The sequence below is a fragment of the Pan paniscus genome, chromosome 13 (assembly GCF_029289425.2).
Source record: "Pan paniscus chromosome 13, NHGRI_mPanPan1-v2.0_pri, whole genome shotgun sequence".
NCBI classification, from domain to species: domain Eukaryota; kingdom Metazoa; phylum Chordata; class Mammalia; order Primates; family Hominidae; genus Pan; species Pan paniscus.
Window position 1 is genome coordinate 57603639 of NC_073262.2, and position 14574 is coordinate 57618212.

The 14574-nt window shown below is 33.3% G+C and overlaps 1 pseudogene; it reads right to left on the bottom strand.

The window, feature by feature from the left end:
• Positions 1-8397: 8397 nt before the first annotated feature.
• LOC100980525 (chromobox protein homolog 3-like) lies at positions 8398-12898 on the bottom strand (annotated as a pseudogene).
• Between the last annotated feature and the right edge of the window lie 1676 nt (positions 12899-14574).

Sequence of the window (14574 nt, forward strand, 5' to 3'; positions counted from 1 at the left end):
TGCATAACACTTTTTCTGCCAAGACCACCTTTCAATATATTCAGAGGTCTGTTTGTATCACATCCGCATTATTTTTTGTCTTTTGCTAGTCTCTCTATTTTGTAGCAAATATATATATGTTATATGTATATATATAAAATATGTATTTTTATATATATTAAAATATATATATGTATTTGACTAAAACTACTTTGAAACCACATTGTTTTAATTAGTCAATACATTTTGAACTCTGATGGACAAGTTTTGGTTGCTTATTACTTTTTAATATTGTCTTGGCTACTCTTGTATTCCTTCATAAGCCTTTTAGATAGCTTGGTAAGAATTGTTAAAAACCCTGCTGAGATTTTTTTTGGAACTACATTAAATATATCACTTAATTTAGGGAAAATTGTTATCTCCAAATAGACAACATTTGATAGGATTATTTCTAGATATGTTATACCAACTTAGATCTATAGAATAGGATTTTAAAAATTATATTATCTAATTTGTTGTTCCTGATATATGAAATTTTATTACATTTTGTAGATAGATTCTATAGCTAAAGATACTGCTGAAATATCTCATGAATCTCTATTTTTTTGTTGATTCTTCTGAATTTTCTGTTATAAGAATGAATAATCACTGTTTTGTTTTTTTAGCTTTCAATCCTTAAACCTCATTTCTTTCACTAATTGATTACATTAATAAGATTATCATCTATTATCTTATTAATAAGAATAATATTATCTGCATTGATGTCATAACATTGCTTTCATATATTTTCTTATAAATGTTTTAATATTTTCATTTTCACATATAGGTATTTAACCCTCTTTATATAATTTTGAAAAGGTATATCTTCCTAGGAAGCAATTCTTTTTTCCAAAGGTATTTTTGAAAGGTGGTTCATAGTAATTTCATATGACAACTGTCTTTTATTATGTTGATTTTTATTTCTAACAGTATTTTTTACTTTTTATTGAAGAATGATTTAAATCAATGATGTATATCAATACACCAGTCATAGGTGTATGCTTTGAAGAATTTTTAGATCTGGGTACACTCTTTTAAATATCACACAGATAAAGGTATAAAATATTTCGGCTCCCCAGAAAACTTCCTTTTTCCTCTCACAGCCAATACTATCCCTCTACACACCAGTGTAACTGTTATTTGGACTTCTAATACCATAGGTTTGTTTTGGTTATTCTTGAACTTCATATAAACAGAAACACAAAAAATAAATAATTTTGTCTAATTTCTTTCATTCAACATTTTATCTGAGATTATTGATACATGTTGCATGTAAAAATAGTTCCTTTAAAAAATTCTGGCTGGGCGTGGTGGGTCACACCTGTAATCCCAGCACTTTGGGAGGCTGAGGTGGGTGGATCATCTGAGATCAGGAGTTCAAGACCAGCCTGGCCAAAATGGCTAAATCCTGTCTCTACTAAAAATACAAAAATTAGCCAGCCTTGGTGTGGGCACCTGTAATCCCAGCCACTCAGGAGGCTGAGGCAGGAGAATCGTTTGAACTTGAGAGGCAGACATTGCAGTGAGCTGAGATCACACCACTGCACTCCAATCTGAGCAACAAAGCGAGATTCTGTCTCAAGAAAAACAAAATTCTTTGTAAGTGTTATATAATATTGTATCTCATTTCTTCTAATTAATTTTGATGAATACTTGGTTGATTTTCAGTTTTTAATTATTATGAATAAGGCTGGTAGAATCTTTTAATAGACACATTAACTCATTAATCTTGAGTATCTCCTCAAGAGCATAATTGATGCATTATAAAGATCATAAGTTATATGAAGGTTTGACTTTTTAGCTACTGCTAACTTTTTAAGTGGCTGAACCTATTTAAAATCCTTCCAGAAATATGACAGTTCTAGATGTCTACATTCTTGGCATACACTGGAAATTACTAGTCTTTTAATTATAGTTGTTCTGATATGATGATCCCCTTCTGGTTTTACTTTGCATTTCCTGAGGCCTAACGAGGTTGCACATATTTTCACTTGCATATTGGATAATTTTATAAATATATTTTATTCAAGTGCATTTACTGCAAGTCGGTGACTTTCCTTCTCACTTTCTTATTATTATCATTTGATAGGCAGAAATTAATTTTTGTTTTCCTTTTTTTCTTTTCCTTTTTTTTTTTTTTTTTTTTGAGACAGAGTCTCACACTGTCACCCAGGCTGGAGTGCAGTGGCGCAATCTGGGCTCACTGCAAGCTCTGCCTCCTGGGTTCACGCCATTCTCCTGCGTCAGACTCCCGAGTAGCTGGGACTCAGACTCCCGAGTAGCTGGGACTACAGGCACCCACCACCACGCCCAGTTAATTTTTGTATTTTTAGTAGGGACGGGGTTTCACCACGTTAGCCAGGATGGTCTTGATTCCTGACCTCGTGATCCGCCCGCCTCGGCCTCCCAAAGTGCTGGGATCACAGGTGTGAGCCACCGCGCCCAGACTGTTTTCCTTTTATGGTTGATACTACCCGTGTTTTTTTGTTGCTGTTGTTTGTTTTTTGTTTTAAATGTTGCTATCTCAAGGTCATGAGTGTGTTTTGTTGCACTAGGCTTTCTTCTAGCTCCTAATCGTTTTACCTTTACATTTAGTTCAAAATTCATCTCAAATTAATTTTTAGGTATGATTTGAGGTAATGGACACAGGATTTTTTAATGGATATTTAATTGACTGAGCACCACACACCATTCTTTTGTAAAGAACATTCTTTCCTCATTGATTTGCAGAGATTTTGTTTTTTGTCATAAATCAAGATACTTGATATGTGTGGGCTTATTTACAGTCTCTCTTCTGTTCTGATAATTTATTTTTCTAAACTTACACCAAAATCATCCTACTTTAAATAAATAACATTGAAAAAATTTAGATATCCAGTATGGAAACTCTTTCCCATTGTTATCCCTCTAAAATAATTTAGGTTTCTTGTTTTCTTAATCAGTTTTACCATAAATGTTTCTCTCTCATGAGTGTTTTTAAGGAGGATTGTTCCTGATTTACCCATCATTATCACGATTTTCAAATTTTTCTATTTTTTTTTCTAACTTTTAGGTTCGGGGGTACATGTGCAGGTTTGCTACATGGTAAATTTCATGTCACGGGGGTTTTGTATACAGATTTTTTTGTCACCTAGGTAATGAGTATAGTACTCAATTTGTAGTTTTTAGATCCTTACCCTCCTACCATCCTCCACCTTCAAGTAGGCCCTGATGTCTATTGTTCCCTTCCTCATGTCCATGTGTACTCAATGTTTAGCTCCCACTTATAAGTGAGAACATGCAGTATTTGGTTTTTGGTTCTTCCATTAATTTGCTTAGGTTAATGGCCTCCAGTTCCATCCATGATGCTGCAAAGGAGATGATTTTGTTCTTTTTTATTGTTGGTTAGTATTCCATGGTGTATATGTACCACATTTTTTTTTAATCCACTTCACAATTGATGGGCGTCTAAGTTGATTCTATGTCTTTGCTATTGTGAGTAGTGCTATGATGAACATACACATGCATGTGTCTTAGGAGGCCATTATCCTAAGCAAATTAATGGTAAAATAATTTATGTCTTGGGAGGTATATACCCAATAATAGGATTGCTTAGTTGGATGGTAGTTCTGCTTTAAGTTCTTTGAGAAACTGCCACACTGCTTTCCACAGGGGCTGAACTAATTTACATTTCGACTAGCAGCATAGACATGTCCCCTTTTTTCTGCAACCTTGCCACCTTCTGTTATTTTATTTTTATTTTTAGTAATAGCCATTCTGACTGGTGTGGTGTGGTTTTTATTTGCATTCCTTTAATGATGAATGATGTTGAGCATTTTTTCATATGATTGTTGGCCACATGCATGTCTTCCTTTGAAGTAACACTTCATGTCTTCGCCCATTTTTTAAATGGGATTTTTTGGTTTTTGCTTGCTATGTTGTTTAAATTCCTTATAAATTCTGAATATTAGACCTTTGTCTGATGCATAGTTTGCAAATATATTCTCTCATTCTGTAGGTCAGTGGTCCTCAACTTATTTGGCACCAGGGACTGCTTTCATGGAAGACAATTTTTCCATGGTTTATAGGGGGTAGGGTTGGTTTCAGGATAAAACTGTTCCACCTCAGATCATGAGGAATTAGAGTCTCATAAGGAGCACACAATTTAGATACCATGCATGTACAGTTCACAATAGGGTCCGAGCTCCAATGAGAATCTAATGCTGCCACTGATCTTACATGAGGTGGAGCTCAGGCAGTAATGCTCACTCGCCATTGAAGATCAGATGGATGTAGGTGGGCAGCTTTTTTTCTGGGCTCTCTAACCTGTTACATTGGTCTGTGTGTCTGTTTTGCACCAGTACCATGCTGTCTTTGTTACGGTAGCCTTGTGTAGTTTGAATTTGGGTACTGTGATGCCTCCAGCTTTGTCCTTTTTACTTAGGAATTCTTTGGCTATTTGGGCTTTTTTGGTTTCAAATGAATTTTAAGATAGTTTTTTTCTAGTTTTGTGAAAAATGTATTTGGTAGTTTGATAGGATCTCTTTGGGGATTATTGCCATTTTAACAATATTGATTCTTCTCATCCACGAGCATGGAATGTTTTCTATTTGATGGTGTTGTCTCTGCCTGCTTTCAGCACTGTTTTGTAATTATTCTTGTAGAGATTTTTTACCTCTCTGGTTAGCTGTATTTCTAGTTATTTTGTTATTTTTGTGGCTCTTATGAATGGGATTGAATTCTTGATATGGCTCTCAGCTTGGATGTTATTGGTGTGTAGAAATGCTACTGATTTTTGAAAACTGATTTTGTACCTTGAAACTTCACTGCAGTTATTTATCATATCTATGAGGCTTTGGGCCGAGAGTATGGGGTTTTCTAGGTATGAAATCATATCATCTTGAAAGAGAGAGAGTTTGACTTCCTCTCTTCCTATTTGGATGCCTTTTATTTCTTTTATCTTGTCTGATTTCTCTGGTTGGGATTTCCAATACTGTGTTAAATAGGAGTGGGGAAAGTGGGCTACCTTGTCTTTTTCTGTTTCTCAAGGGGAATGCTGCCAGCTTTTGCCTGTTCCATATGATGTTTGCTATGAATTTGTTATAGATGGCTATTATTTTGAGGTACATTCCTTCAATGCCTAGTTTGTTGAGGGCTTTTTTTTTTTTTTAACAAGAAGGGGTATTGACTTTTATCAAAGCCTTTTCTGCTTCTATTGAGATATCATGTGGTTTTTGCTTTTAGTTTTATTTATGTAATGAATCACGTTTATTAATTTGCATATGTTGAACACAAAGGATGCTTCCATCCCAGGAGTAAAGCCTATTTGATCATGGTGGATTAGCTTTTTGGTGTGGAACTGGATTCAGTTTGCTAGTATTTTGTTGACAACGTTTGCATGCATCAGGAATATTTGCTTGAAATTTTCTTTTTTAGTTGTGTCTCTGCCAGGTTTTGGTATTACGATGATGCTGGCCTCATAAAATGAGGAAGAATCCCTCCTCCTCAATTTTTTGTAATATTTTCAATAGGATTGGTCTCATCTCTCCTCTACATATCTGGTAGAACTTGAACCTGCTATGAATCTATCTGGTCTAGTGTTTTCTTGTTTGTAAGTTTATTTTTTTTTTTAATTGCTGATGCAATTTGGGAACTCATTATTTGTCTTTTTAGGATTTCAATTGTTTTCCGGGTCAAACTTGGGAGATTGTATGTTTCTAGGGGTTTGTCCATTTCTTTTAGGATTATTGTTTGTGTGCATGGGAATATTTGTAATAGTGTCTAAGGGATTTTTGTATTTCTGTGGGGGTAGTGATCATGTCTCGTTCGTCACTTCTGATTGTATTCATTTGGATCTTCTCTCTCTTTTTTTAAATTAATCTAGCTAGTGGTCTGTCGATCTTAAAAAACTAACTTTTGATTTTGTTGAACTTTTGTATGATTTTTTGTATCTGAATTTTGTTCAGTTCAGCTCTGATTTTGGTTATTTTTCTTCTGCCAGCTGTAGGACTGATTTGCTCTTGGTTTTCTGGCTCCTCTAGGTATGGTGCTAGGTTGTTGAGAGCTTTCTAACTTTCTGATACAGGCAATTAGCACCAAAAAACTTCACTTTTAGCACCACTTTAGTTGTGTATGAGAGATTCTGGTAGGTTCTATCTTTCTTCTTATTAGTTTCAAATAATGTTTTGATTTCAGCCTTAATTTTATTGTTTACTCAAAAGTAATGCAGAAACAGGTTGCTTACTTTCCATGTAATTTTATGTTTTTGAGAGATCTTCTAGTACAGATTTTTATTTTTACTGCACTGTGGTCCAAGCATGTATTTGGTATGATTTCTGTTTTTTTTTTTTTAATTTTGTTAACAATGTCTTTATGTCTGAGTATGTGTTTGATTTATAATATTTGCCATCTGCAGGTCAGAAGAATGTGTATTTTATCTTTCTTGTAGCTGTCTGTTAGGTTCTGTAGCTGTAGCTGTCTGTTAGGTCCATTTGGTCAACTGTTAACTTTACATCCTGAATGTCTTTGTTATTATTCTTCCTTTTTGATTTGTCTAATACTGTCAGTGGGGTGTTGAAGTGTCCAACTATTATTGTGTAATTAGCTAAGCTTCTTCTTAAGTCTCTAAAATGCTTTTAATGAATCTTGGTGCTGCAATGTTGACTGCAAATATATTTAGGATAGTTAAGTCTTCTTGTTGAATTTAACCTTTATCATTATATAATGTTCTTTTTTGTATTTTTGGATCATTGTTGGTTTAAAGTCTGTTTTGTCTTTAATAACAATGGCATTCCCTTCTTTTTTTGTTTGTTTTTGTTTTCTGTGTGTTTGGTAGATTTTTCTCCATCCCTTTACTTTGAGCCTGTAGACATCATTGCATGTGAAATAGGTCTCCTGAAGACAGCACACAGTTGGATTTGCTTCTTTATCCAGCTTGCTACCTTGCGTCTTTTAATTAGGGGCAGTTAGCACCTTTATTTTCAAGGTTAATATTGATATGTGAAAATTTGATCCTGTCATTGTGTTGTTAGCTGATTATTATGTAGACCTGATTGTGTAGTTGCTTTGTAGTGTCAATGGTCTATGTACTTAAGTGTGTTTTTGTGGTGGCTGATAATGGCCTTTCATTTCCATGTTTAGCACTTCCTGAATCACCTTTTGTAAGGTAGGTCTATTGGTAACAAATTCCCCTAGCATTTCCTGCACTGAAAAGAATTTTATTTATATTTTGCTTCTGAAGCTTAGCTTAGCTGGAAATGAAATTCATAGTTGGAATTTATTTTCTTTAAGAATGCTGAATGTAGATCCTCAATCTCTTCTGACTTGCAGGGTTTATGCTAAAAGGTCTTCTGTTAGCCTAATAAGGTTTGTAGATAACCTGCCCCTTCTCTCTAGCATCCTTTAATAGTTTTTCTTTTGTGTTGACCTTGGAGAATCTGATGACTATGTCTTGGGTCAAGTTCATGCTAGGGGGGCACGAACCTTTCCAGCAGTTAGTTGGGGATCAGTCAGTGAATGAGCTATGGTAGTAGCTGCTGGAAAGCACCCTAACTGGGCATCTGAGGCTGAGCTGCAAGTGAGCACACCCAGCTAGGAATTAGGGAGAGGCATACAGACTGGGTCACTCAGAACAGACTGGCACAATCTCACAGGCAAGAGAGCTCTGCTCTGTCCAAATTCACACAGCCTGAGTTCTGTCTCTGCCACCTCTCTAAGCATCTTTCCCTGCCAGCTCAAATGTCCATGAGGATTGAGGGGTCTCTTGCAGCTAGAATTCTGGAGCTCTGTGGTAACAGTGGGCCATTCCTTGACTATTTAACTCAACCCTTCCCTAAGAGCCACTGGGGGCCGGGAATGAGTCCTGGTGCTTGGCAACCCTATGCAGGGTTCCCAGCTTTTCTCCCCCTTCAGCCTAGGGTCTGCATCCTCCCTCTGTCTGCTCTCAATGCCTTCCTTCCAAAGATCTGCACAGAGTGTGCTGGTTTATTGAAGGTCTTTTCTCACAGTGGTAGATGCTCTTCCTGGCTGTGTCTAGTTGGCCATCTTGGTCAATTTTTATATTTTAATTATTTATACAGATATCATTATTTCCCTTCTTTGTGTTTATATGTTACACTAGTTTTCTGTCACTGCTGTAACAAAATACTATAAATGTAGTGGCTTAAAGCCATTCACATTAACATTAAGTTCTGTAGGACAGAAATCAGAGTAAATTTCACTGGTTCCTCTTCTGTAGGTTTTACATGGCCAAAATTAACGTATTGGCTCACCTGGGTTATTATCTGGGGAGAAATTTCATCTAAGCTGTTCCATGTTGTTTGCAGAAATCAGTTTCTTGTGGCAGTGGGACTGTGGTCTTTATTTCCTTGCTGTCTGTCAGCAGGGAGCCTCTCTCAGCACTTAATGCCAGAGCTGCATTGCTGTTATATTGCCCTCTTCATCTTCAAACCAGCAATAGCATGTCAAGTCCTTCTGGTGCTCAAATCTCTCTGACTTCTTCTTCTGCCCCATTTCTTCTTCTTCTGGAAAGTTCTTTACATTTTGGGGCTCAGAAGAAAAAGACCACATGTTGTACAATTTCATCTGCATAAAACATTAGAAAAATAAAATGCATAGTTATAGAAAGCAGATAGGGAGTTGCCTGGGCCACAGGTGGGTATTAAGATTGATTGAACAGGGATATAAGAGAACATTCCAAGGTGATAGGAATCTTCTCTATCTTGTTTATGTTAGAGATTAAATTATGTGTGCATTTGACAAAATTATTGAACTGTACACAAAAATGGGTTTAATTTATAAAATGCATCTTGTATTTCAATAAAGTTTGTGTCAAAAATATAGTTCTCCATTGTTTAGATAAGCGATGTCAAGTTCAGTCATTTGTTTAAGGAGGTTTGTAAGAATATATTAGAGAAGAAAGGTAGCTGATTACTATGCTTTAACTTTGTCTCATCTCTCTGCTGAGTCCCAGGAGAGAGAAAAGACACAAGAAAATCATTCTGAAAATTTGGAGTTCTGAGAGAAACAAATACCTGTACTAGGTTATGCATTTCCTATGCCTTTCTGTCTAAAATTTGTCTTTTGAATGGTGCACTTAGAAGAGCTTTTGCTCAGTTGTAGTGGCTTTTATGGCAAGAAATGCATAGCATTTTAAGATAAGAATAGCCTCTGAGAGGGTGAATTTCAACTCTTCATATGTGTTCTGCAAAACGTTTTACTTTTGTTATAACTATAATATTCATGGGTTTCATGGTCAATGACAAATTTTGCCCCAATAGTTACCATGTTATATTTTCTGAATTAATTCTTTCAGAAGATTTCCTTTGATCTGATGCTTACACTCTGTAGACACTACTCTAAATAGTTTTAAAACTTCTAAAATGGTAGTAAAACATATATAACATAAAATTTAACATTTTAACAATTTTCAAGTGTCAGTTTCAGTGACATTAAGTAAATTCACACTGTAGTGCAACCATCACTACTATCCATCTCCAGAACATTTTTATCTTCCCAAACTGAAGTTTCATACACATTAAACAATAACTTGCCAAGCCAGCTTCCCCCAGCTTCTGGCCATCATCATTCTACTTTATGTCTTCATGAATCTGTCTATTCTAGGCAGCTCAAATAAATGGAATCCTGCAACATTTCTTTCCTTTGTTACTCGTTTATTTTACTTCATGTGATATCTTCAAACTTCATCCATATTGAGGCATGTGTTAGAACTTTCTTCCTTTTTCAGGCTGAATAATATTTCATTGTCTGTACATACCACATTTCATTTATTTATTCATCCACTGATGGACTCTAGGATTGCTTCTCCGTTTTGGTTACTGTGAATAATGCTTCTATGATCATTGGTATACAAATCTCTGGCCCATCCCTGCTTTCAATTCTTTTGGGTTTATGTTCAGATATGGTATTGCTAGATCACATGGTAATTTTATGTTTAATTTTTTGGTGAACAACCATTCCATTTTCCACAGTGGCTGCCCCGTTTTAGATTCCCACCAGCAATGCACAAGGGTTCCAACTTACTTACATCTTTGCCAACACTTGTTATTTTATCTTGTTTTTGTGTGTATGTGTGTGTTTTTTAAAATCTATCTTAGCCATTCTCATGGACTTGATTTGCATATCCCTAAGGCAAATCCCTACTGATGGTAAGCACATTTTCATGTACTGGTTGCTCATTTGTCTATCTTCTTCTTTGGAGAAATGTCTATTCATCCTTTAGGCCAGTTTTAAATCAGTTTTGTTTTTTGTTACTACTGAGTTGTAAGAGTTTTAAAATATATTGTGGATATTAATCCCTTATCACATATATCATTTGCAAATATTTTATTATACTATGTGGGATGCTTTTTTACTCTGTTGCTTATGAGCTAATGCACAAATGTTTTAAATTTTGAGGCATTAGATTTTGATGGTCTAATTTTTTCAATTTTAACATTTTTTACATATGATTTTAGTGTTATATCCAAGAAATTTTAAACAATTTTAATTGAACTGAATATATGTATTCATATGTTCATATAAAAACTGAAATTTTTATATGTATATTCAGTTCAATTAAAAATTATATATTTATTATATATACATATATTGTAAAAATTATAATATATAAGTAATATATATATTCATATTATATATTTATATATAAATAACATATATATTCATATTATATATTTATATATAAATAACATATATTCATATTATATATTTATATATAAATAACATATATATTCATATTATATATTTATATATAAATAACATATATTCATATTATATATTTATACATAAATAATATATATATTCATGTTATATATTTATATATAAATAATATATATATTCATGTTATATATTTATATATTAATATATATTCATATTATATATTTATATATAAATAATATATATTCATATTATATATTATATATAAATAATATATATTCATATTATATATTTATATATAAATAATGTATATTCATATTATATATTTATATATAAATATCTATTCATATTATATATTTATATATAAATACATATATATTCATATTATATATTTATATATAAATAATATATATTCATATTATTTATATATTCATATTATTTATATATAAATAATATATATTCATATTATATATTTATATATAAATACATATATATTCATATTATATATTTATATATATAAAGGAATGTGGAACTATTTATTGACTACTGTACACCAGTATTTAAAATAAAGAATATACAGCTGGATAACATCCTGATTATTACAAAGGTATTGTTTTCCTTGATTTTCTTGGCTTCTGCTAAACCAGTAACCCAAATACTGAAAAAAATGAGCCTACATGTAAGGAATGAGTTGGGTAAAGGAAAACACATGCAGGTCAATTGTTTACATTATACACGTCTCTTTACCCATTTATGCCAGCAGGTCCTAAACTGCCTTTTCTAAACTTATCTGATTAGGTTTCCATGAGCCAAGACTGAGACATTCCACAAATCATGATGTTTTAATCAATACAGCACAAGGATTACAGCTTTTTCTAAAGGAAAGGCTCATTAGAGGAATCTTTAAATATGTCTATTTGACTAACACTTGCTTAGCCAATTAAAACAGCAAGATCTGTCTAGTTTCCTTGTCTAAGTGAGGAGGTTGTTGGTAGTAATAAAAAATCTTCCATTTAGAAATTTTGAAAACAAAGAATCACATTTATATGAATATAGGTAGAAATGTGTGTTCTGATGTGGATGCTTTTAAATTATCCAGTTAATTATAGAATCATCTATGTAATTTGAAATATTACGACTTCAGGAAAAATTTCAATTTAACTTGAAGTGATTTATTTCTTAGGTTGCACAGAATTATGGCATCCCAGGACCATGGGCATACCCATGGTTTTTGTTTTGGTGAAAGTTTAAAAATAAACCAAGAAAGAAAACCATTTACATTTGTATTTTAAGCATAAACACACAAAACATAAAACTCAGAATGGTTCTTAGGCATACGAATTAAACACAAGCACTGATTGTATAATGACTAAGGAAGTTTCCCTCAACATTAACAACGCTGTTCTCTAGTGCAGAGGACAAAATACGCCATGGTATCAAATGTTCTTTTCTGATAAAGAAAGCAACTACAGAAAGTTTCATTTATTTGTTGAAATTAACCAATGTGATTGATGCAAAAAAAAAAAAATCTCCTGGCAAATCTCCCAATACTACTTTGAAAACAAACATATCAAACTTGGTTTTCATTAGAATGTAGAGATTTCTTCACATTAGTAAATTTAAAAAACCAAGATCCAGATTTTATATATATATATATACATATATATATCATACATATGTAAAATGCAATGCAAACAATTGTTGAGCTTCATCTTCTCGTCAAGAATGTCAAGGCAATCGCTCTTCATAAGAAGCAATTACAATTTGATGACTCCTCATGTTTGTCTCTTTTGCCTGCAGCAAGTCTGCCTTATCTGAATATTCCCATTCCAGGAGAAATATCCATTCACCACTTCTCTCTGTGGCAATTTTTCTTTCTGGATCATGACCTCTGGCGAAGCCTCTTGGTTTGTCAGCAGCATCTCTTTTCTTTGATTTGCTATCATCAGATTCACTGTCAGATAAACATTTCCTTTTTGTATCATCTTTTTCTTTGCCAGCTTTTTGAGAGTTAAGAAATGTTTCAATTAACTCTTGACATTCTAAGCAGTCTTCCGGTTCCCAAGTACTGTCAGCATTTGTAAATCCCTTCCACTTCGGGAAATACTCCAGCTTCCTATTTGCTATTTCCACCACAAATTCTTCAGTCTCTGCCTCTTTGACTTTTCTACATTTCCCATTCTGTTACTTTCCCATTTTTTTGCAATGTAGTTTTATTGGAGGTCATTTTTTATTGCAGGCTTGAAGAGCTATTCACTGCCTCTGAGCTGCTCCAGTTTCTGGCCCTGCATGCCTCACATACATATGTTCTTATACAGCACTGTGGAAAACATTTGAATTTCACTTGGCATGAATGTAAAACTTAGGAGTTAAGTCTCTCCGAATTATTTTCTAGACAGTCCAGGCAAAATAAACTGTTTTGTCGGATTTTAAATCAATCCTGAACTGAAACACTGACATTAAAATTAGTAATGCCTGGCTAGGACGTAATTATCAAGATATGTAGTCCAGAATTCATGATTAAGGTGTGTGTGTCTAAGTCATTATCAAAATATTGAGACAAAATTAAGTATATTCATAAATAATTGAAAACCCTTAGGCATATGTTCACTCATGTCATTCATGTTTAAATATCTTATTCCAGTTGACTAATGATAAGTAAAGGAATCCCTTATAGCAAAATATGTTGACATACCTGAACACTGATGGAGTCATCAATGTCTGTTTAATGAAAGGCTTTGAATGTACTCACTATAGTCCCTTCCAGAGGAGACTCTTCTGTGTTTAGAGCATGAAAGCTGTGCCATCAACATGTCCCTTACCTTTCAAACATGCTGGGAAACAGCAATGGTGGCTTAACATATTGAAAAGTATGAATCTATCAATGTATATGCAGAGTCACTTATTCCACTAAATCACTCTTTATCTTTCTCCTCATGTCTTTAATTTCCTTTAAAACCTATTAAATATTATTGCATCAGAATTTACAACAATTACATATTTTAGGCATATAGTTTATTATGTGATACACTACATATTTATACAACATTTAAAGAAATGCATGCAACTACTTCAGGTTTTACAGAAACATGATTTTATGGTGCTGAATTTAAATGTAAATACAGAACTTAATGCAGGATGCTTTAAAAATAGAATTGTAGCCTTTACTTTTAGTCCATTTATAAGCAATGTTCTTTTATAGGTATATTATTTTGGCATCACCAAAATTATGTGTTTTGGTATAAGCATAACTCATATTTATGATACACATGTTCTACCCAATATAATAGGTAATATAATTCTAAATATGATAATTTAAAATATTGGATACATAGCCTACAAATGACCAGTGAACAGTGATTGTCATTCTCTTCTAAGTTTGTATTTTTCTCTCAGTTGATGATTCAAGTATCTCATTATCACCCATCTGTTAAATTAACTTTACTTATAATTAATGTCATCTCCAATGAAAACCTCCTACACTTAAATAGAACAATGTATTAAAAACCACAAGTTTTTTTTAATAAATGAAAACTACTTCAAGTTAAAATTTGAAGCAATATGCAGAACATCATTTCCTGTTAGTAGGTTGCATAAAAATTAAAAAAAAAAGAATCAGAATGGCTTGAATCCTCACCATGCTAAACAGGAGACATGAATGAGGGTGCGATAACTCTATAACCTCTGTGTTAATGCTGACTTTCAGCTCAAATTTCTGTCTGGAGAAACCCAAAATTCTGTGATGATGTTAATGTTAGGGATAGAAATCCCAAAACAGGCTGCTTAGATTATTTCAAAGTTTTACACAAGACAATGGGAATGTGACTTTCCAGATCTTGGGTTTCTTGTTTGTTGGATTTACTTTCTAGAAATGAGTTCCAGTTTAGCAGTCAAGAAAATGTG